Genomic DNA, 24,048 nt, shown 5'->3' with positions numbered 1-24,048 from the left:
TTGGGTAAAGTTGTGATTCAGAATGGAAACCTCCTTGCCTCTGGGGCCCCACTTTAACTCTTTTGCCCTGGGCCCCTTAATTTCTCTGGGTGGCCCTGCAGGTAATATAAGCTACTCTAATATAACAGTCACTTAGTTTTAGTGGAAACCCTTTTCAAAATTCCCGCGTATGTCCCTGACAACATAACACAAATCTCTTTACATCTTTGTACAAGGTATTGCAATCTTCATGCAATGCTTAATCCAAAAGCTTGCAAAACAGCAAATTAAGGTGGCCAAGTTAATGATGGCCAAACTTTAAGTTAATGTACAATATTATAATAATATTATCAATATTGTTGACAAGAACAATGTACTTATCTTATACACTCTTCCATGCTAACATGTACATTGCTTTGAAGTTGAACAGTTAAGCCACACTATTATCTGTGGTGAATTCATTAGCCATATATAGAAATTGTGTGAGAAATATTTCATCAATAGCTAGACATTTAGGCTACTATACAGATATGTGCAAATTATTTCTGTGAGGCCATTACTATGGGGTGGGCTGGACGGCCACATTAATTATACTACTGAATTACTTTTGATTTTTACATACAGTACTATGGTTGGATGCTATGCTCTGCAGTTATTAAAGTATTAAAGAAATCTACTGAACCCAGCAGCTGTTATGCACATATAATATGGAATACTGAATATTGAGTAATGTAAATTTTGTTGACAGTCAAGAGTGGCACTTGCTGTAATAAACGATGTGAAAATAAAATGCTTTTTTAGAACAGGGGAGTAGGACACAATCTGGCATTGGTCAGGCTTCAAAAATTTTGCAGTAAGGTGCCACATCCTTAGTGTGTCTAATCATTGGCTCCTTTTGTTGGGTTGTTATAGTGTGTGGTTAATGTACAGGAATAACTGACCACTAGCTATAGTAGAGAGTCTGACTGCTTAATAGAGTACATCAATCTTAAAGTGGCAGTGTTGTTCCACTGTGATATCCTTATAGAAACCAAATTCGTAACATTGAATACACTGTAATCAATGTTATTACTTATCTTACGTAGCTACATATAAGGAACTGAATGTGTTTGAATGACTTCTTGCAGTGAATTTCCATGCCTACAGGAAGACTCACCAGAGATGCATCTTCTATGAGTGAAGAGCACTACTACAGCCTTTAAAAAGTCAAACAACACTACAATGTAATCTCAAATTAAAATAAACAACTGGTGGATGCAATGTATTGTTGTTTATTATTATAGTTAACATAACTTAGAAGGCTTCAGAATAGCAATCTGCAAAACAAGCACATATTATATGTTTATAAAGGACTCAGTATGCATGAGTATAATATTTCTTCCACAAAAGTAAATAATTATTTGCTGTGCAGGACTGCAGCAACCTAGTATTAACCACAATCTAGTCAAGATTACATCATCAATATTAAAATGAAAGAAACTATTTATACAAGTACAGTACTCCCTTGATAAAGACACATGGTAATAATGCTGCCCAAGCATGCCACACTTGACAGGAAGAAAAAACAATTTTCATGCATTTGTAACTCCATGCTGCAAGATGAATTTTGCTGTGAAAATTCCATCCACTGTCTGCAGTGCACATACCAAATTTGAGCAAAATCGCTTCACTGTTAGCATTCTTGATATATGAAACATTAAAAACTGGCTTAATTTATTTTTTGCCTCATATTTTATATCTTTTGTATAGAGGTGTACTGATGCAATTACATACAGATTTTAAAAGAAAATGTAATTGTGACTGTTCTATTAGAGTGATTGTTTTATTAGAGTGATTGTTCTATTAGGGTGGTTGACTGCTCTATTAGAGTATCTCGATCTTGCATTGCATTACAAGCACTGAATGAGCCAGCTACTCGGCAGAGCACTTAATTTAGCTTCTTATTAGTGGTATTTATTAAACTGGAGCTAACGGACTTTCGCTACTGAAAATTTGGACTTGTATACTAAAATTGTGGACCTTTTACTGAAATTGTGGACCTTTTTCCCAAGAGGGCGGTTCTTCTGAACCCCCCATGGCTACGGGCCTGAATTCCTTAATGAATGGGAAATCGAATGATATATAGGTTTAAGCGTTTGGGGGAAAGGGGTAAACGAACCGGTTTTCAACAAGGCGATTCTGTTTTAAAACGCGTAATTCTTTATCGAAATACAAACGGCCATTACTTCCGCATACTATAGTGCACGGACCTGGATAAAAGTTCAACGGATTCCCTACGTCATACTCGACAAAATGGCGTCTAGATTTTATATCTGTTCGCGAGATATGGACGCGAACAAAAAAGATGTAAAATAATGGCCGATTCGTGAAGAAAGGAGAGTCCAGGAGTACAAGGATTGTTCTTGTCGGCTGATGGTAGGGTTTCCACTCAAAATACGAAAGTGCTCATTTATATTATTTGTAGTGATTTCCACATAGGCCAACCTTTAAGATATAACAAACAAGTGTTAATTTGTTGTTAAAATATCTTTAGCGCTTGGTAACAGCATAGTTTTAGAATGCGTAAATGCTCAAAAAGTGGTCACGTGACCAAAGATCCCACAATAGTTTGAGTTACACACTTTGTACATGCTACGGAACTACAAGATGTAGAAAATGTTACTGAGGTAAGAAACACGACAATTGTGTCCTAGTTCACCCTATGAATTCGCTTTAGCCATAATTATTGTTTGAATATCGCCTATTGAATTGCTGGTCACGTGACCACTTTTTGAGTATTTACGCATGCTAAAAACTACACTAATACCAAGTGCTAAAGCATTTTAACAACAAATAAATGGTTGTTTGTTATATCTTAAAGGTCAGCCTGTGTGAAAATCGCCAAAAACAACAAAAAGAGACACTTTCATATTTTGAGTTGGAAACCCTACTGATGGGCTTGTTAATCGTCGAAGACTTGGGACAAGGTATGTACATCGATGTTAGCTATAAAGGGTTCTTGTAACAGTAGCACATGATTTGGGAGAGAGAAGGGTGAATTCACAAACACAGCAAAAATGCGTGTTTTTCATTGGAACAATTCAGGCGTTAAAGGGTTTGCTTTAACTAGTATATATACAACTAACGCAATTACATGTCACACTTTACAATAAACACATCATCATCAATGTGTACCCATGTTACGTACATACATTAACAATATTATTAATTAAATCAAGATTACTTATGATAACTTACTTCCTATGCATCCATCAAAGTTGATGAAATCAACATGAAATAAAGAAGTATATACAAAGTAACAAGAGTAGTTCAAAGAACACATCACACACATTGACATAATCAATGTGTACACATGTGATATTCACAATAACAATATACTGTACCTATAGGTAGTGGTGGCCGTAACTCGGTTATATCATAAAACTCTGATTAAATGATACCAGTATCATCAAAAATTCTTAGAAATATATTATCGCGATATCAAGATTACTGTGGCACTCTCCAATAATATGTATCTGTATTGACTACTGTAAACATGGCAGGATGTCACACCACTGCTGTTGTAGCTACAGGAAAGGTGCATGTGAGGATCCAGATCCAGACTGTAGATTCGGGGGATGGGGGTGGGGGTTGTAAGGATAGATCAAGATACTCTAATACAGCAGTCATCAATACTCTAATAGAGCAGTCATCAATACTCTAATAGAGCAGTCAACTACAAGAGAGTATTCATGCAAGCCTGGCTCAAACTGTGGGAAGATAAGCAAACTCTGTCCAATGGCATTGTTGCCATTACCAATGCAGATTTGCCGTGTTGAACATCAATAAAAGTTGTTATTGTCATAAAGGATTAATTGGACTTTTATTAATGAATCAAGGAAAATTTTTACACATTGTAGCAATATATAAATGTGGGTGATGCAAAACTGAGTATGACCTTCTCCTGTTATTTTCAGCAGAATGCATGGGAATCTATAGAACTCCTGAATTTTTGTCATGCACTTAGACACGTGCACATCTTCATTACACTTAATTGTAGCAAATTGAAGTCTATCTGATGTCTGTATCTCCATGTATATTTCAATGAACGGTACATACATGCCATCATTGACATGCATATAAATCATTGCATTCATGATGCTGTATTATGTCACTTGTGTAGGCAGGTGTAGTTTGATAATATAGAGAACCTGTCAAAATATGATAAAATTAATATCATGATAATTAGTTATATAATGATATTTTCCCACAGTAAAATTTCAATACCATCCAGCCCTACCTATAGGATCAAATCAAATCAAAACAAATTAAACATGTATTCATTTATTTGTGAGTGTTCTCTTACTATAATACAAAATGTGGTGCTAAATATAGACTAGCTATTTCCAATAAATTATTTCTATGAAGATTTTTAAACGGCAGAGCTTTGGAAGAATTTATTTAGAGGATCCATACAGTATATCGATGGAAAAATATCATGATATTACTAATTATCACTCTTTTAATATTTTGACTGGTGCTCTACCATCACACTACACCTGCCTACACAAGTGATATAACTTGCAGCTGCCTGAATGGATATGCAAATAACATATACACGATTCATTTAACTATACATGGAGATTCAGACGTCAGGTAGACTTCAATTTTGCTACAATTAAGTGTAGTGAGGATGTGTCTTGGACACCCAAGTGCAACATAAATTCAGGAGTTCTATAGATTCCCATGCATGACTAAAAACTGCTGACTATAACAATAGAAGCTCATACTCAGTTTGCATCACCCATGCATATTATGTATAATGCCACAATGTCTGACGTAGAAATATTCCTCCCTCAATAAAAGTTTAAATAAAAAGTCCCTTATCACAATAACAAATCTGTTAGTAGCTACTTTCATACTCACATGAATGCTCTATTAGAATGTACTTGACTGCTCTATTAGAGTATAGGTGACTGCTCTATTACAGTATCCAATCAAAAACAGCCAAGCTGTAAAAAAGGGGTGTGGCCTCCAAAAAAAGCCAGGATGAAAAAGATGTGAAATCAAAGTTGCGGCCAAGAAATGGCTGTGATGGTAGGTTAATGGCAAAACTTTTAATAACGACAATTCAGATGAATTTGGTGCCTAGGAGGAGGCAACACTGAATTGTCGTTATTAAAAGTTTTGCCATTAACCTACCATCACAGCCATTTCTTGGCCACCAACTTTGATTTCACATCTTTTTTCATCCTGGCTTTTTTTTTGGAGGCCGCACCCTTTTTTTTACAGCTTGGCTGTTTTTGATTAGATATCACTTCTTTTTGTAATGTCAAACTAAAGCCAGCCTATGGCCAGCTTTAGGTATTAACTTTAACTTGTCTTTTTCTTTACCACAGATCTAGAGAGAAGATTATTATGAAGAAGATTCTGATGATTTGTTTAGCTACATATACATTTAGGCATTACTTTTAATTGTGTTGATTTATCATAAAAATAAGTCACACAGGTTCAACTGTTTGCAACTACAGGGAAATGTGCATGTAGTTCTACAGGGAGCCTCATAATGTAACTGTACTCTTTGACTACATGGTGAATGGTTTGTATAGTTGAATTCACCATTATGGCAACTTATTTCTAACTGAAACATTCTACGAAATGTAGCTGAATTTCTCTCCTGCTTCCAGCTGATCTCTCTACAGGGTGACTTGTTTCTAGCTGATCTCTCTACAGGGTGATCTGTTTCTAGCCGATTTCTACAGGATGAATTCTTTCTAGCTGATCTTTCTACAGGGTGACTTGTTTCCAACTGAACTCTCCACAGGGTGACTTCAAGTGGATTTGAACTCTTTGCAGGATAACTTGTTTCTAGCTGATCTTTCTACTGAAAGAGTTTGTTTGTAGCTGAATTCTCCACAGGGTTGCTTAATTCTAGCTGAAACACTATGAAATGTAGCTGAATTCTGTATGGGTGACTTGTTTCTAGCTGATCTCTCTATGGGTGGCTTGTTTCCAGTTGAACTCTTTACAGGGTAACTTGTTTCTAACTGATCTCTCTACAGGGTGATATGTTTCTAGCTGGTCTCTACAGGGTGAATTGTTTCTAGCTGAGCTCTTTATGGGGTGACTTGCTTGTAGTTGAACTCTCTACAGGTTGACTTGTTTGTAACTGAACTCTCTACAGAGCTATGTGTTTTTGATACTAGTTGAAGGTGTGACTTGATTGTAGTTGAACTCCCTATGTTGTTAGCTGAACTCTCTACATGGTGACTTGATTGTAGCTGAACGTTCTGATAGAGTGACTTTTACGCAGCTGAATGTTCTATTAGGGTGACTGCACTATTAGAGTATCTCGATCGCGCACTTGTTACACTTAGTTAGGGTCCGCAACGTGAAAAATGAAGCTGCAAGAAACAAATCCCCGACTATCGTAGTATGTTACCCTTAGTGCCCCATCACTAATACCACCCTTGGTTTGGAACTGAGTTCCCTTGTTGGAGAGACACGCGGATTTTAATATCTCACATGATTGATCTTTATTTCGTGCGCTCCAAAGAAGACGTCCAGAGCTCCCAGATTCTGAGTGTGATATCAAGTGTTGTTGGCCTACCAAACCATGCATAGAAGTGAGTAAGACTTTGCCTGTGTTTTCCACAGAGGCTGACTTTCTGCGGATGGGTCGAGAAAATTTATCATTCGAGGTGCTCTACCAGCCAAGAGAAGAGAAGCCAATCCTATCACATAAGATGGTAATGAAGTTGGATGTATAAGTGTTGTACACACCAAGTTTGAAAGAGCTGCGACCTTTCTAACCATCTGGCTGGCAGAGATGAAATTTTCAGTGCAATGATCTTCAATGATTTTGGTGGGTTGCCTCCTTCCTACTGTTACAAACTGTCTTCCATAGGAGCTTTAAATCAGGAGAAGATCCAGAAGAACATCTGAGGCTTCTAAGAAGTGGTCAAATCCTTGACTTGTAAAGTTAACAGGTCATTGGAAGCTACTACTCTAATAGAACATTCAGTATTCTATTAGAACAATCATGTAGTCACTATATTTACTATCTGCTTTTGGCCGTGTCAATTAAACAGCTATATGGATTGCTTGGCAAGTGTGCATTTTATGGACATTTAAATCTTGATATTTTAACCTTATGATGATGCAAGCAATGCAGTATCCATAATGCTGGAGAGTCTAATAGTATTTGAAATCCATTCATTTATTATGAAGTAATCATTGTGTATCAGCTGGAGCACTTTATTGTAGGACCAGCTCATTAACCTCACATTTTATATACCTGGTTTTCTATATGAAATTAACAACAATGAATCTTGTGCAACTGCCTAAACAAATGACAACTCAGTAATGCATGTATAGCCATAATACCCTAATGCTGCTGTGTCTATGGCCCAGGGGCGGTGGAGCAGGCCAAAGAGTGAGGGGGCCAGGCCAGTTGTAAGTTGAAGACCAAAAAGAAAAGGTAACAACTACCTGCTGACAATAGCTGCACTCCATCAATTATATCTCTTTATATCTACACATACGTAGCTAATTAAGTAGCTTGCTGCACCGTTTCTCTGAATACTGTGACTGCTCTATTAGAGTATCCAGATCCTGACAGTTCTATTAGAGCATCTCGATCTTCAGTGTCCCATAAAAGTGGGGGCATGGCCCCCCTGGCCTCCCCGTCTCCACCACCTATGATATGGCCTATGAGTTTGTGAAATTGTTGATTCATGACTAAGATAGAGGTAAAGCTTCACAGTTTTATCTGTCAATGTGTTCTATTAGAATAGTTTATTACTTTATAGGTGAGGTAGACCAATAGATTACACACGTTTTTGCAGTGTCCTTTTATCATGTTTTCACAGGTAGTGAAAATAGGGCAGGGAACCACAGGCCATGATCCCCCAGTTTTGGTGGTCAATTCTTGTATCAAAAGATCAATGTGCTCTTAATCATTCTAATAGAGCAATCACAAACTGTTAGTAGCTGCTTAATTTTAAAGTGACACCCAAAGTACTGTCTCAGAGCCCTGGGGTATGCATCCAGAATCTGTGTCTGTATGGGATAATTAAAGAACTTTTTACATTCAATTGCAAGTAGGCCTGAGTCAAATATGCTCAAACTTTTGCCCAAAATGCTTTCAGGAATTTCCCTAAATTTTCACCTATTATGCTCATCAGATGTTCCCATTATGCTTACATTATGCTCTTAGGTTAGCAACAATTCTGACAATTATCTTTGAACATTTTAATCAGTGAATGCTCTATTAAAGTATTTCACTAAAAGTGACTGTTCTATTAGAGAGTATAAATCTACAATGTATTTGAGTGCTCAGCTTGCTGCATCCATGCATTGACTGCTCTGTTGGAAAGTATCAACCTATTTTCATGGAATTAAGCTCCATAGCTTGAAATATCCACCTAATATGCTAGCATTATGTGGCATGGTACTCCAGCCTATTATGCTTTTTATTATGCTGGCATATTTGGCACAGGCCTAATTGCAAGTACTTTGTAAGGAGATGTGCATGGTTGAATAATTCCTTGAACACATTAGTGAATTTTATTGTCCAAAGAATACGTTTATCCTGTTGTATTGATTTCTGCTTGTCACAGGCCCATATGCATTGGACTGCTCTGTGTAACAACACCCGTCCAAAATAACAAACTTATCTTGAAAATACTCATCAATCTGCAATGTTGTCTGCTTTATAAAGCCAAATTTCTGTTCATCTAGATCTATTAATTTTGCATCTCTGCCTATGTCATTGTTTCTCTTACCATATCAATGATTGTTTGTTCCATTGATTGTTGAGTGCAGCTGTATGAAGCTGTCATCAAAGTTAATAAATGCATGGCTAGAGCAGACTAAAATGTAGCATTACAAATCATTTGGGGTATCATTTCAGCCAACTAGTTTGTAAAGAAATAATAATAATTGGTCTGATGATTGGTTTATGTGACCTAATTTATTTAAGCGTATGGTCATGCACATGTATGATTTGTTTACTGTAAACTACATGTGTGTAATGTAATAGACTAATCACACAATTTGTTCTTGAAGTGACCTATAGAATGTGGGTAGGTTAATGTACAAGTATATATGGTACGTCTCACTATATAGTTAACAAGATATGGGAAATGTATGCAGGAGCTGGAATAAGAAATGAAAGACCTGGCAGTTTGTCTACTTATTGAGCACAATGCAACTAGTGAATATAGATAATTATTATAGAGTTAATTATCAAGGAGTCATTGCAGTGATAAACATGCTCACTTATGCTCATAATTATAAATTTAGCATGTGCTTATTGTGCTACACTTGATGTTAACACAACTTTATGGTAAAACAGTCTATTCCTCAGGGGCAGCAGAGAAGGGGGCTGCAACCCCTGTGAAAAAATTATGGGGGGCTTAGCCCCCCTAAAATTATCTGAAGCTGTGATGGAGAGCCTAGCTCAATAGCATCAATAATTTAGATACTATAATAGAGCAGTCAAGATTGAAGTATATACTCAATCTAGAGCAGTCACATGCAGTATTCTTAGAGGAGCAGTGTAGCAAGCTGCGTATATGTATGTAGTTATAATTCCATGAACTATCATTAGATTGACAGCTATCATGGATTATTCAGCTTTGGTGACTGCATGCTTTCCAAAGTAATGTGAGTGAGATGATGAGTGTGCAACATAGAACACAGGGAAGTGCAACACTTAGTGTGCTGGTCCTAGCATGAGATCAACTACATGGCAGGGGACTGGGATTCCATCCTAGAACACTTTCGTGCTTTAACACCTTGATTGAGAGTGCTAATGGCAAAATGGAAATTGTAATGCTATAAATTAACATTGTGCAACTTTATAAAGTATATACCACATTGTTTCAAATGAAACTATAGCTAGATGCACTCCTACAAGTATAACTAAGTGCGTTTGGATAAAAATGTAACTACACATGTCAACAATTAGTGAAAACCAACAGCGATTCTATCATCACATACATTGCAGGATGTCTGGGATGCCATCCCTGAAAGACTACTTTACTTGTACATAAAACACCCAACCACACTGCATGAGGATTTCAAAGTGCACAATATGCACCTCAAACATTGCAAATTATACATAATTGTGTTCTTCAGTATGATTTAAAGCTATAGCCTTTGCCCTAAACATTGAAGAAATTGCTAGCTAGCTAGGTTATGCAGGATTATTGACATACCGATACACAAGGTTTTTGATCTGTATCTATATTCTATATTATTTATACAATAATATTATGACTGTGCAACTTTTATTAACTAAGCAACTTGTCTATAGCTGTTCAATTGACACAACCAATAGTAGATGGCAAATGTAGTGACTATACATGGTCGTTCTAACAGTACGTGAAGTCCAGGTTGGTTAAAACCAAATTGAGTGTGACTTTTATAATATTTTTTGTGTGTAAAGAGGTGGGCCAAGAGTTATATTGATGTCGAAAAGCTAAGAAATAAAGGAAAGCGGGAGAAATGGAATCCCAAAGCAATGGACAGCTGTTAGGAATGGACAAATGGAGGTGTTTCATGTTATAAAGTTTACAATGTGCCAAAATCTACTCTACATGACCAGCTATCAGGGAAGGTCAAACATGGAGATAAGCCAAGTCCTAAACCATAGGACAGAAGAGAAAGAACTAGCTGATTTCTCAGTACGTAGATGTTGACAAAGTGGGATATGGCAGAACAAGCAAGCAAGTCCTACCATCACAGGAACATGCACACATGACAAGGGAAGGCTAGAATCATCAATAATGGCTTCAAATGTATGGTTCAGAAAGTTATGGATAGACAACCACAACTATTGCATCGAAAAGGGGACTCAACTGCAAATGTAAGGATGGAGTGTTTAACTGAGGAAGTAATTGCTGATTGTTTTGCTCTGTTAAAAGAGGAGTTGACCAAAGGCAACTTCATGAACTCTCCAAGTGCAATATACAATGTTCATGAAACTGGGATATCTCTGGAAGGTCATGCACCACAGGTTGTTGTCCTAAAATGCCAAAAGATGATACAGAACATCAGAAAACCTAAATCAAAGTACAGCCATAGCTTGCGTGAATGCCAGTAGACAGTGCATTCCACCTTTTGTTATGTTTAATACCAAAAGATTGAACAGTAACTGGTTAACTTCCTATGGGCTTTGTGAGAAAGAGTGAGTTGCTTAACGGTTGGCTTGTAGCACTGCTTGAAGTATCTTAGTTTACTACAGTGGTATATCCCCAGTATATGGAACAGTTAATTGTTTGTTATTTTAGTAGTTTTTCAGTAAACCCGCATTACTGATGTTTTACTGAGAGTTTAAAACTTAGTAAAATAATTATGTTCCATATACTTAAGTTTACTGACACTTTACTATCAGTATAACTACAGTAAGGCATCTTAACAAATTAGTAAACTAAGAACCTTCAAGCAGTGTAGAGCATTTTATTGAACGCATGCCCACTTTTAGATGGGCGTAGTTCACAATATCAACCTTAGTTAATTTATTTTGTCAAACAATATAGAATTGTGTTGTTTTGCTTGCCACCTCACACGATCATGAGATTCAACCACTTAATGCCAGTGTTTTTAGATATTTAAAGCAAAATTGGCAAGCCGTTTGTCACACTTATATGCAATCCCACCCATGTAACAATGATCATCACCAAGTACCAGTTTTCTAATCTCTTGAACCAAGCTTGGGGCTAAACTATGGCCCCCTCAACAATACGTGTTGGTTTTAACAAGTGTGGTGTTTTCCCATTTAATCCTGATGCAATTAACTGTGGTCTTACTGTAGCCAAGCCAGATAAAGGAGGGCCTTAACCTAATCAAATGAAGCAAATCAGAACTCCAGAGATGGGAGTACAAATCAGGAAGCAATTGGCAAACAGTGGCCAGCTGAAAAGGATGTTCTTTCATTAACATAGTTGTGAAGAGGGCTATGACTTGCCTGATGAGTACTTAAGATGGTTATATGACACCCATCCAGAACCTGAATGGCTCAAGTAATAATGTGTCTTCTTTAGCAATTATTCTTCTGATTTTCCTGTAGTTACACCAGTGAAGTAACAGTCATTCTACCAGAGCCTGACATTGAAGAGGAAATGGCAGATTTCCAGTAGCATCAATCTCAACAGTTTGTATTCAGTGCTCCACTGAAAATCAGTGTTTCACTGAGTGAATTCCCTGTTGAAACATTACAATTTACAACTTTTGTTGCATAAGATTATTTAGTGGCAGTGTTTTGTGGGCACTACTATTACAACCAATTCATAAATACTTCACTGTATAAAATGAAATTCTGTTTAACTGTTTGTTCACTAGATCACTTTCTCTCTTATTTTAGGTTACAATGAAGCAAGAGATGAGCTATCACAGACTAGGGAAGAATTTAACCTTTGGATGACAAATGCTTACAGTGAGGCTCTTTAAAAGGCTCCCATTCTTCTAATCAGTTTAAGCTGGTAACACTTGGTGCTGAGGGAGCAGGCAAGTACAGCACGATCAACACTCTCATGGGTGAGAAGCTGGAACCTGTGGGAATTTTTACAGAATTTTAGTATAGTTACTGAGCTGGCATTATAGCTTCAGGTAGTGCACATTACCGATAATGGTTTACACAATTTAATGTCAATCCGCTAATTGATACATTGTGCCTACAATAGGCTAATGCACACTGACCTCCAAATAGTAACTGGTAAACCAAATGTACTAGCAACTTATAACTTGGAATGTGTCTGGTTACTGACACTTAGAATGGTAGTACCTAAAATAGGGTACACGGTGCTAAAATTACATTTGCTAGGCACTGTGGTAACAAGCATTCTGATAATTGGTAACTTACACTACTAAGCTAAAAAAATAGGAACAGTACCTATTCAAATATAGGTATTGTGTATTGAAGATAATTTTAAAGCAGAGACAAATATAATGTTCAGCAGTAGACCCACCATAATGTCCTATCATGTGTAGGCTTTATCTGTTGTGGTAGGACACGGTAGGATATTCGATCAGTTAGAGTCAGTTAAATCAATTTCATTTACACTTGTATCAATTGGTGGTCATTGGTGGTTGTTGTTGTGAGCTAAAAACTGTTGCTAATTGAATGGGAGTAGGCCTAGTACATTCATGGTCAAGTAAGTAGAATTGGAGAAAAATGGGAACAGGACGGGAATGACCTATGGAAAATGCCTGATAAAGGTCATCATGAAATATAGTGTTGGGTATAGGTTATATTTACAGCACAATGTTTCTTTGCAGTGTGGTTTGGATGCTTCCACTAAAATGATTGAAACACTCTAATAGAGCAGTCAAGAATGTTTTGTCAACTATTTCACTTGGAAACCTGTGAATTGATGGACTATAGCTTTCATACATTAAGAAGCTAAGTCATTAATATTGAATGTTAGCTACTCCTTTGAAACAATAAACATTTTAAAATATTTAACTATTAAATATTAAATTAATGCTGATGAAAACTGGTATCCACAAAGTGCTCTAGTTAGAAGTATGACTTGCTAGAGTAGTATGTATTCAGCTATCTATGGGTGTATGTCTTGAGCCAGATTTAGTGTAAATGACATCAAAAAGCAGACTCAAAAGATACTGTATGTACAACAGCTTGGGGTCTGCTGAAGTTTCTCCTTACTAGCCATGTACAGTTTCTCCTCGATGTCAATTGCACATATAACAAGTGCTTACATTAATTGGCTTGTCTATTTTCATTTTTGAACAGTTCTCCAGTATGTAGTCAACTGAATTTAAATAATTCATATCCATTGAGGAGGCCATAAGACTTGACAACAATTACGTAGAAATAGGGATCTGTTGATTATGCTCATAAGCTCACATATTATGCTATGCTGCGCTGCTCAAAAATTTACCTATATATAATGCTTAAATTTATGCTCAATACTTACCTATTATGCACAGATTATGCCCAATTATTTATGCTTCAGTTCTCATGCTCTGCTAATAATTTACATGGATAAATAATAAGTGGCTGAAGTACAAACTTACTTGTCAAAATGCACATCACAGAAAAGATCAATATACTCTAATAGAACAGTCAGCTATGTGATTGTTCTATTATCGAGTTACTGACTGTTTATTAGAGTATATCGGTCTTTCTGTGATAGTCATTTTAATAAGAAAGGATTCATACTATTACACAAATATTCTACCTATTATGCTAGCACTATGCTCAATGCTTTCAGGCACCTACGTATTATGCTCATAATTATGTCAGCATAATTGGTGGGTCCCTACATACAAAATAGTGCAGTGTACTAGTACTGGGATATCATGGTATTATCTCCAAACTGGTTCAAAGGTATTCACTATCAAACATACAGGTAATATTGGTATGAATGCCATTAGGTGTATTACACTATGAGGGAAGCCAGACATCAGGTCTTTGGCATTTAACTAAATTATGTGTTGATGACCACAAGTCCTGCCTAACAGTAAATTGTGAGGTTTCAGGTTACAGTGTAGCACTAGCCTACTTGTATCCAGTTAACAAAATGCATTTATAACCTAGTTAGACACAAATAACTTTCATCTGTGGTAACTTTCAATTACAGATTAACTGCTGTCTGTTTTTAACACAAATAACATTACCAGCTTGATTTAAAATGTGTATTAGTGAATCACCAGAATATTGGGGAATTTTTTCTCAATACTGGATACAAGGAGCACAAAATGGAATACCGTCCAGCACTACATGGTACAGCATGGATATTACAAGAACACAACGACAGTGTAGAAGTGCAAGTGGTACTCAGAGGGCCCAGGTGATCCAAAATACAACAGTATCTGTAGTCGGTATTCAATTAATATTACAGAATTGCAAGTATCGCTTAACACTAGGTACATATAACTGCTGTATGACAATATCCACTATGCATACTATCCGTACTTGGTTTGCTAATACTACCAGGGACATGGGTTATGAATTAGTGCTATCTTACCCACCACCACCCCCTCCTCTCTCTCAAGCACATATATATATATATTCCCATACACACACTTGAGGAAAGCTTTCACCTGTTGTGGTCATCAATGTTAGCACCATCAGGTAAAATACGGAGCTGCTTTATTGGATCAGTATAAAAATTCTGGAGGCACAGCTACAACCATTATTATGTCTTACAAACAAAGGAGAGCACCAAAAGTCCCACCTGGCCATTGGGGAGTATTCTCATTCAAACACTGGGTACACTATAATATACACGTCACACGTACATTATATACCCAGATGGGACGCATGTACATACAGTTTGTATGCAAAAGTGTGACTACCATAATTGATGCATAAAGGTCACTCCATATTTACCTACATAAATACCTAACACTACACATTGATACCTGCAATCCAACACTGGCAGGGCCTGTTCAACATGTTCTCCTAGTTTGATGCCAATAAACCATAAAAATGCACATACATGCACTCTTTAAGTATCGATACATGTTCAATAATTGTCAATATTGCCAGTCTATGTCACTGACAAGCACACTAGTTGTTGTGTGTACACCCAATGTAGAATTCTGGCAGCAATTGGGTATGCAAAGTATATATGATAGCAATTGACACATTATATGCTACTATTTAACACTATACGATGCCAACAGGAAAAGGCTTGCACACAGTTCATACTATTGGACATCACAGAGTATTCATCATCAACGTGTACATAATACAGAGAGGCACAGAATACAACAGCAAGTAGAAGATCTCAGGACAATTGGTTGTACTCTAGGGCTGGACCCAAGGTCTGGCTGGTCCAGCATTGGCCACACCACTTACCACTTTTCAGCCACCTATCCACATCCATTATTGTCTGCAGGCTTATGTAGAGCCACGCCCACTGATCAGTTGTTATTGTATGAGTCATAATCTAGTATAATAGTGCTGTGAGTAACTCAGCAGATATTTAGTGGTCATGAGCTTGCAAAAAAACTTCACAAACAAGTATAAGAAAAAATTGGGAATTTTAAATTAGATTAGGGACAATGTATAATGCTGCAATAAAAAGTACTGAAACAAGCTGGATCGGAGTAGTACGTAATGTCCAAATACTGTAAAACAATAAGAAGTGAATATCCCTACTGTGCATTGAGTGTAGCACAGTAGGGATATTCACTTCTTATTGTTTTACAGTATTTGGATATTATGTACTACTCCGATCCAGCTTGTTTCAGTACTTTTTATTGCAGCATTATACATTGTCCCTAATCTAATTTAAAATTCCCAATTTTTTCTTATATTTGTTCTTAATAGTAGCTAGGTTGCTGCAGTCCTACACAACAAAAAGTTATTTAGTTTTGTGCTAGAAATATTATAGTCATGCATACTGAGTCCTTCTACAAACATATATATGCTTGTTTTGCAGATTGCCATTCTAAATGCTTCTAAGTTATGTTAGCCATAATAATAAACAACTATACATTGTATCCACTGTTTTTTTTTAACTCGAGATTACGTTGCAGTTATTTATGGGCTGTAGTAGTGCTCTTCGCTCATAGAAGATGGCTTACTCATCTCTGGTGAGTCTTCTTGTAGATGTGGAAATTCACTATGAGACCATTCAAACACATTCTATGGTTGGATGTTATGCTTTTTTAATCCATCAATAGTCACTGCCCCCATATGGTGGCATGGCTTCACATGACTCACTCATAGAACAAACTTTAGCCTTGCTATACCTTGCAAAACCTGTTTCATAGCAAGATATGCTAGTACTGAAACGGACTCACCCATAGAGGTCCCATTTCTCGGATATCTGTCCTGTGTCTTTGTATCAATGTGGTACACCCATTAGGACAATATATATATTAGCAACATACTTATATGCTGAGATAATATCGGAAGAGGTATAAGCCCAACGTTTTTAGAGGTATAAGTGAATGTGATATTTTAAGCAGCCAGCTAAAGAGAATGTACTGATACAGTGGTGACTGTCAACTGTCTGTCTGAATAATAACGGAAGCTTAAAACAACTACACCTTTATAGGGTAAAACGGTCCGGAGCCCAGAGATTTTGAGTGGTCATGGACTGCATGGAGGTCATAGTCATGCACACTACTTTTTTATTGATTTGAAATTTAAATCAGATCATCTACTTTCATTTTTTGCAATTGCTAGCATGCTAAGCTAGGGAAGTCTGGGGGCATGCTTCCAGGGAAAATTTTGGCATCTGGAAGCTATTTTACATACACAGTCACTTTTTGCTTTTTTAACACCAAGAATATATCCAGGTAATTTTGTGCTACTGTATACCAATTAATTCAATTTAATACATAGCTAGTAGCTAATTTTACTTTCATGTTACAAAGTGAGTTTAGTTCTTTTGAGATACAGAAGCAATTTTGATTGTAGTTAATTTCCAATACATAACAAGCATTATCAATTAGCCTATCATGCAATTCTATGCAGATGGCTCACTGAAAAGTAATTTGAAGACTATTAAAATGCTTAGACCAACCAGTGTAATGAAAGCATTGATATAGTATACTGAATGCTCTATTAGAGTATCACGGTGGCTGTTCTATTAAAGTATAATGTGATGACTGTATCTCGATTTTTTGCAAATTCAAGTGCATATCTACATGGACGTGGCTACCATATGTCTACAGACTGTAATTTACGTAAGTGGGCGTGGTTCACGAAAGAAGCAGAGCTGCGCCATGACTTGTGGTAACACATCCACATTTAATTTAGCACGTAGGGTCAGACCCGAATAATCTGTAAAGCAGGACCTGGATGACCCGACTCGGTTTAAAATTAATTGTTACTAATTAAACTATATTTATTGACTTACACATTGCTATATAGTTCGCCGTGAGTTGCTCTCTCCAATCGATAACAACAGCGAATCTAACGTACGCGTGTGTTTTTGGTACAACCGGCGACCACAAGTATTCGAATAGTTTGATGCAATATAGAAGCCGTACTGTAGTCTATTAGCTAACACTTCGTGGTAGAACCTTGACTGATGGCCATGGTAAAGAAGGATAAAGGTAAGACAATAGCGCAAGCATTGTATGTTTATCAATATACCAAAGGTTTTTTCTTAAGCGATCTAGAAACGTTTCTGCAAAAGAATTAGGGCTGTAGCTGTAGCCAGTTTTCCGCTACGCTTGACTGAAGGCGTCAGGCAGGCAGGCAGTAGAAAATTCCATTGACTAATTTTTTTTAAAAATTCTGTAGCAACTTGGCAGAAACGTTTCGGGTCGATCTGAAGACACTTTTCCTTACTTTGGCCCCTTTTCTGTTACACCTTTTCAGCTATAAGTCACTAAGTGTAAGTCCTTGAGATTCGGTTAGGTAATCCTAAGGCTGCAGCACATGTTGCTGTTAGACCTTCAGTGCTGGTCACTGTAAAGCACTAATAACAATAACAATAACAATAACAACTTTTGGGCTTGGTTTTACTCAACCAATACTGTCATGTCATTGTGAGGAAAAACTTCACACCTTCGATGTCCCTAATATACAGTACTATCGTACTGTATGATAGCTAATACCACAATGTAGTCAAGATTACATTATTGATATTACAATGAAAGAAACTATTTATAAAAGTACAGTACTTCTTTGATAACGCTAGTAATGCTACCCAAGTTTGTCACGAAGAAAACACAATTTTTATGCATTCGTAACTCCATTCTGCAAGACAAATTTTGTTGTGAAAATTCCCTCCACTGTCTGCACTGTACATACCAATTTTGAGCAAAATTGCTTCACTGTTAGCATTCCTGATATATGAAACATTTAAAACTGGCTTTTTTTTGCTTCATTTTCTTTATCTTTTGCACACAGGTGTACTGATGTGGGTTTTTGACTTGTACTGATATCCGATATTGATGCCACTAAAAGAAGCCAATAACCGATAGCTGATCTGATATTTGCATTTTAGTTTTAAACAAACAAAAGTGTACATTTACCTACAACATGTTCATGTATTCATTGCTATACTCTGCCAGTAGTGGTATACAGCTTGTGTTTCTATTGTGCAATCCAGGCAATTAGATACCCACAAACATTTTATGTATACTCCCATGAAGCCTTAAATGGATATTTCTGCATTACTCCGCATTCTAATGACTTATGTGAAAGCTGGTACAGCAAGTTTTTTTGGTGATCCTGTGACCCTTCTTTTTATTACAAAGGTACTCAACTGCTTCATTTGGAAAGACTGTGATAAGCTATCCAGCAAAAAACACTAGAATCGTATGTATTTGTTTGGCTTATTGTAGCGTAGTGCTTGTTGCAGAGTAAACAATAAGCCACTGGCACCGATATCAGTCTCCCTCCTGTTCTGAACCAATACCGATATTGGTAAAAATTATCGTATTGGTGGCCAATATTTTAGCCGATCCAATTATCGGTACACCTCTACTTTTGCATAATGATAAAATCTGTCATAAAACGCGAACAGGTTATCCAATTGCTTTGACATGTGGCACACAGAGGTGGGGGAGAGTCTCTATAATGGCTTTTCTTGGTACTAAGTTTAGCTTGAATATGGTAAGCAGTCAAGGAGTTACGTATTAGTGATTAATCATGAAAACTCACACCAATATGTTATCATGCCTAAAAGAGTAAACCACATATGGGTATAAAATGAAAACTGGTACATGGATAGGCTAACTATTGAACCTCAAGCCTTTTGTTTTTTGAAAAAAATTGAGCTAAAGACAATAAAGATACACCATAAAGACCAATAGCATGTATAGATAATAGTGGGGTGGATATGTAACATCAAATGGCAAACATGTTCACTTCTGGCAGAAAGCATAAAATTTGGTATTTTAAAACATGTTGATTCTAAATTTAACTGAAACCAGCTCATTAGAACAAGGCTTCCTACTTAAATTTTAACTCAGTATGTGTGTGGTCAAGATTTTTCACAACTGTGTAGACTTTAAGTTGGCTTAGTGGTGTCCAAGACAGCGTTTCTTGCAGTTACACTTAACCAGCTCTCTGAATTTTTTTGCTTCAGCAAGTTTGGTCCATAATGGTATCCATTTCCATCTCTGTCTTTCTTCCAACTCCAATCCTTGGGACTTGGAAGAGATGGTTTTGCTATCAGGAGGAAGATTTTCCAGCTTTCTATTCCTATAAGAAAAGAGTTGCTTCCTTGCAGCATTTAGAGTGACAAGTTGTGAAATACTGCTGCACAAAAATCTATCTATTTGATCATTAATAATTGCCTCTGGGGTCTTGAGAAAGATGACCAAACAGAATTGTTAAGCTTGGTAAAGACCTCCAAACATCCCAAACAGTTTTCTTCTCTATGCTGCAAAAAAGATAAGACTGTATCAAAGCCTGAGAAGATGTGCATGAACAACAGGAACTTGCACCAAATCATCACCAAGTTCAGCTACAATTACATGAAATGCATTGTACCTGAAATTTTTGTTGTAACCAAATTTTACATATCTCTAACTCGCTGGCAGTAACGATAGCAAGTACAAGCATGCATATGTGTGCCAGTCGCATACAACATAATCTTCTCCAGACCATGTGGGTGAGCATGAACACAATGAAACATAACACAATGGCCAGCATCTTATTGCATGCAAGGCTTGTGGTGATGGCCTCAGATGTCACAACAGATTCAATGGCTGAAGCAAGAAACTGGAAGAGCTCCGTTTTGTTGGAATTAACACGTAAAAACTCCTCCAGTTCTGAGGGTTCTCTCAAATGCACACAAATGATTTCTAGTACACGATATTCACAGAGCAGTGTATGAGTCCCAAACTACATCTATTTCCCAATTAACTGAAAATATCTACTACATGCTTGCAAATCTGTTCTGTGTACTTCGAGTTTATTCATAATGACTGCACTTTGGTTTTCCAGACTTTTAATGCTGATCTCAGTTACCTTCATAGCCATATCTAAGCCAGCAATCATCAAGCATCGAAGAGTGATTCATTCTCAATAACGTATTACTCCACTTTACAGTGGCATTCAACTGCTCATGAAACTGATCATGAGCCACCATTGATAACTTGTGTGGGGTATCTGAGAGACGTAGTGTCCCTTATAAGGGACTGGTTCCAAACTGTGGGATATTCACATTCCAGCTTTATGAGGTCCCTCACTTGTAATATATTTATGCATGTACTTAAAATCCACCATGTATAATGAAAGTGATCCATGGCAAACATCAAACTGCTTTAAAGTAAATTCATTGCGATCACATGAATTGGATGAAGAGGACCTCCAACTTCAGAGTTTTACCCACTGTAAAGAATTGTGAGTGACCACTTTCCATTTATGCATACTGCTCATTGAATGGCTTTGTTGTCATGTTATCGGTCTCTAAAATGATTATTCTAGTATGGGGTGAATGCTTGACTTTGTAGATGGAATAAGGTTTTTGCTGCTACTTGATGACTCCACTGGGCTCATGAAGTGAGTTAACCACTTTGAACGGCATCAACTCTCCCCTCTGTTATAGCCATGTTGGCTGCCCAACCACTTTTTCCAACCAGTTACCAAGGGCATTCAGTAGGGCAATTCTATATGTAGAGTCCACCCATAAGCACTACATACGTACTTCTCTTCACCATACATGTTTGACCGGGCCTGCGAAAACAGGGCATGTAGGCACAAACTACACCCCATCACTCTACAGGTCATATTGCAGTATTGGAAAAGTATATTTCCATTCTGTAACTTGCGTCACTATGCCAATTAAATGTTTACTAAGAACTGAAAATTGCAGTGCCATAGCATAATGGTACAAAACACTATGAGAAATGAAACATTGAAAAAGCAGACAAAAATCATGTGCCCACATGCCCTATTTTTGCAGGCCCAGTCACATGTACTCTTTAGGTTTTGTGTAAAAAGGGAACTACAATAATACTGTATAGTACAGTAGGTGTAGGCATGGCCCATGAAAAAACATCACCCAATAACCAGCTTTACATTTCCCTGATGATGATGGGGCAGTATTGGTTAGGTAAAACTAAGCCCAAACAAGCCTTCAGATCGACCCAAAACACTTTCAAAAAGTTGCTATGGAATTTTTTGTATATATAATTATAAACAGAATTTTCTACTGACAGACTGAGTAACTGACTGACTGATGTCTTCAGACAAGAATAACTTAAGGCTACGGGCTTGATTTTTCACTGTTCGATGTTGCGTTGGACTGAGAGATGCCTTTTGGCAGTACAGGGAGTATGTACAATGCATTCTTCATGGACTTACTAGTGTTCTCTTTGGTGTCCCATTTATCTTTGCTGACAGCAAAACGCAAGGCAAAAGGTGTTGATTTGGCAGTAACGTATGATGGCTTCCATTCATAACAGAAATCATCCGTATTTTTCATAGTGGCTACTTTGATTGCAGAGGTGCTTTTCAAACAGTTCTTGATTCGTAATGCTGTGTAACGGGTTGAACATAGCTGACAATGAAGCATAAAGGTTTCAGACAATATATAATTGGTAGCTGGGACATGTGGTGCTATTTCTGTATTTGATGCAGCATGTATGGGTTCACCAGTCATAATAATATTATGTTATATACAAAAAAAAGTTATAAAACAAGTACAAAAAAAATTGAAATTTTAAACTAAAGCAGGGACCATAGTAGTGATGTGCTATAATATCGATAGTGTTATAATCGTATCGCAGAGGTTCATTATCGTGATATGATAATAGCTTGTGATTATCGTGAGCACCAATATTAGACATTCTTACCTCACTGGAATTACTCTAACAATTAAAGCATTCGTTGATTACTCAATTATGTATGTATTCTCTGAGGTTGCACTTTGCTGTATTTTGGTATGACGTATATGCATAGAAAATAATTATTGGATCTGCTATTGTGATAATTATCGTAATTATCATGATTAATTGATATAGTTGCAAACTTATTATAGAACATCACTAGACCATAGCACATTGATAAATGTACTGAAACAAGCTGGAGTAGTGCATGATATTAAATCACAGTAAAACATTAAGAAGTGTTATATTTCTACTGTGCTCAAGATACCATAATGAGAATGTACAGTAGGGATATAACACTTCTTATTGTTTTACTGTGATTTAATATTGTGCACTACTCCAGCTTGATTCAGTACCCTTCATTGATGTGCTATGGTCCCTACTCTAGTTGAAAATTCTAACATTTTTTGTGTACCTGTAGTTTATACAAACTACCTGGCATGAAAACGTATCAAGGCTATCACTTATCTGAGCCCTGCAAGGTGGAAACTTGAGCCTCCTGGGAATCACCAGCAGGCTGAAGCCAATTATGCTTAAGTTATAATTTTGAGTAATGCTCAAAAATCAACCTTATTATACTCAAAAGAATGCTTTCAAAATCAAAATTACGCTAAAGTTAAGGTTCACAACAACACAATTTATACAAGTTACACAATTTATAATAAAATAAGTCTTATGAGTGTTGTTTCATGAATGAACTTGCTTACAGCATGAGGTTCATGTTTACACTAAAAATACAGTTTGACACCAGAAAGAAACTGATGTGTGTGTGCATGTGGTTTATGCAGTAAAAACAGGCAACACTTACAGTCAGAAACATTGTGACCTTTTTAAATTTATCACCAATAAATAGTCGTGTACTGTATTATGTACATATACAACTGACACAATTACAAGTCGCACATTTCACAAAGCTGTACAATAAACATATCATCATCAATGTGTACACATGTTATGCACATACAATAATAACATTATTAATTGAATCAAGATTACTTATGATAACTTACTCCCTATGCATCCATCAAATTTGATGAAGTGAACATGAAATAAAGAAGTATATATAAAGTAACAAAAGTAGTTCAAAGAACACATCACACATAGTCATAATCAATGTGTACACATGTGATATTCACAATAACAATATAAATGAAGTACCTATAGGATAAACAATACAACATTCATTTGGTTACTGATGCAAACATGGTGATTTTGATATAAAGTGCAACATTTTAATGTGGGCACTTTTAATTGATATCCACTGCACTAAAATAGAGGTCTGGCCATGTGAGAGTAAGAGTAAGTGCTACA

This window comes from Dysidea avara, chromosome 2 (assembly GCF_963678975.1).
Source record: "Dysidea avara chromosome 2, odDysAvar1.4, whole genome shotgun sequence".
Lineage (NCBI taxonomy): Eukaryota > Metazoa > Porifera > Demospongiae > Dictyoceratida > Dysideidae > Dysidea > Dysidea avara.
This window is presented reverse-complemented; position numbering follows the sequence as displayed.